The sequence below is a fragment of the Lolium rigidum genome, chromosome 3 (assembly GCF_022539505.1).
Source record: "Lolium rigidum isolate FL_2022 chromosome 3, APGP_CSIRO_Lrig_0.1, whole genome shotgun sequence".
In the NCBI taxonomy this organism is placed as follows: Eukaryota; Viridiplantae; Streptophyta; class Magnoliopsida; order Poales; family Poaceae; genus Lolium; species Lolium rigidum.
The window spans coordinates 299,822,461-299,824,885 of NC_061510.1; the positions used below are offsets into that span (position 1 = coordinate 299,822,461).

The following is a 2,425-nucleotide window of genomic DNA, read 5'->3' on the forward strand; positions in this document are numbered from 1 at the left end:
AACTCAAAACACAAAATGTACACCGAGATGGCTTTGTCAGAAACACAACCCAATTTTGACATGCTAAATCATCCTGGGGGAAATAATTCCTTGCAAGTATAGGCTTTTTTACTTAGCACATATCACTGGATAAATCCACATATCACTGGATAAATCTTCACAACAAGCAATTTTAAAACTGAGAAATCAGATACTATTACAACAGATCTGTACAATAGGCACAGAAAAATCATTAGATTTCTCAATGGATTTAAAGCATAGAACTATAAAAAAATTAAATTAGGGAGATAAAGAAAGAGGTGGTAGCATGTACACCTTGCCATGGACGCCTAGTCCTCAGGCTCCAAAGCGCCAACCTCCGCTCGAGGCTTGCTCGCTCCATAGAGAGAGAGAGAGAGATCACGAGACTCACCAACAAAGTGGGCTTGGAGGTGGTGGAGCACGATAGTTTTGCTCCTCCTGCCTTCTCTCGTGCGGTGCGGTTCTCGCTGTCCATGATCCTTATCCCACATAAATACATAGCTACATAGATACAAAATGTTTTTTAGAACGCGAAGAATATCAGACCAAAATCTCACAAAATAACTTTTTAGTTATCACCTTATCCAATAAGAGACGGAAAAATGGTTGTAACACACTTTCCCCCACAACAAGAAAATGACACCCTGGCAGCTAAATATCGCTTTGTATAGTCAAGAATCTTCTTATCATCTGCAAGAAGGGATGATTAGCAGGGATGATTTGCAACGGTAATAAGCTAGTTGAGCTATGTATTGTGAGAAGATATGTGAAATGCACTAAAGCAAGAGAGTACGAGAAAAATGACCTTCATCGCCTAAACTTCATACGGTAGAAATCCCTTCAATATCACTATCCGGGAAGTTTGAGCCACTCAAATAATTGCAATAATCCAATTAGCAGCATGGGACACGCATTTACATGATACCTGCAACAAATTTCAAAGAATAATGAAGCTCGCAAATATAAACGGAAAATTTACTTGGATCAAACAATTAACAACTTCTCGATGAAACAATTACCAAGCACAAAAAACAGTCAAATAACCAATTCGGATTCCTGACATGTGAGAAAGAATGGAGAGTATGTAACCTGTAGATGCTACACTCCTAAATATAAAGGCTGAAAGGGATAATCATTAATCTAAATAAATATTTTACTTGTTTTAAGCATGAATGTACTGGTGAAGTCCGTAGTAATGCAAGTGACACTAAGCCAGTAGTTACCGAAGACGAGAAGAACAATAGGAACCACTTGTACAAAAATAAGCATACCGATCCATCGTAAGCTCGTGTAGTTTGGCACATCACCAGATTGGAACTCCATATCATCGGGAATCAGCTGCATACAAAAGCGAAAAACACACCCAGTGAGCCGAATGTGAAAGGTAAACAAGAACTTGTAAGAGCTTGTACTGAATAATTGACCACATAGAGAATTCTGAAGTTTATCGATTTGCTCCACCAATTTGACAAAGCAGCTCCAATTAAAAGCACAGAAGCCACTCACATGATTTTACACGAAGATCTGAACAGGCCCGGCCTACTGCGAAGAACCCCATCTGCAGAACCAAGCAATCGAAGTTCGATAAACCGGGCACCGCAGAGCACATCACGCCCGCGGATAAGAAGGCCACAATACGGCAGTCGAGTAAAAGCCCACCTTGTTGACCATGGTGACGACAGCCTCGAGGATCTCGCCCTTGAAGGGCCGGAAGACGACGCACCGGTACTTGACGGGGAAGGTGACGAAGCCCGTGCCCTCCCGGATGAGCCCTTCCCGACCTCCTCCACCCCCGTGATCGCCACCACGAACCCGTGCCGCCCGCTGCGGTGCAGCCAACCGGATTCGAGCGCCCCTGGCTCTAGGGCTCGGCGAGCTGGAGGAGGGGGCGGGCGGGTGGAGGAGGGGGTTGACGGAAACCCTACCTGCAGGTGCCCTCGACGTCCTTCATGAGCTTGGCGACCAGCTTGTCGCGGAGTTGCGGGCCGAAGTGGCGCGGGTGCAGCTGCATGTTCCGCTCCAGGACGATGTGGAAGAACATCCTGGCCTCTCCTCGTCGGCCGGCGGCGGCGGTTGGGAGCGGCGGTGGTGGCCGAGTCGAGAATGGGCTACTGCCTAATCGAACTCTCGCACCGTGACCAGGAGAGACACGCACGGAGAGCCGAACGGTGGTGGAGGAGGGTGGATGGCGGCGGAGCAGGGTGGGAGAGAGGAGAGAGACGAGGGGATTGGGGAGGACATCACGTGAGGGGATTGGAGGATGCGGAGCGAATGGGTAGGGTTTTGTTTGGGTCTCCAGTTTTGTCTCAGCACGCGAGAGGTCTGGCCGGGCGGGCTTTTAGTGACCCATGGATAAAAAGTGGGTCTGCGGGAGGGCCTCAGCGCCCTGGACGAACGGTCGGCC

The 2,425-nt window shown here is 47.9% G+C and overlaps 1 pseudogene; it reads right to left on the reverse strand.

Moving 5' to 3' along the window:
• Nucleotides 1-935: 935 nt before the first annotated feature.
• Nucleotides 936-2,138, reverse strand: LOC124696736 (annotated as a pseudogene).
• Between the last annotated feature and the right edge of the window lie 287 nt (nucleotides 2,139-2,425).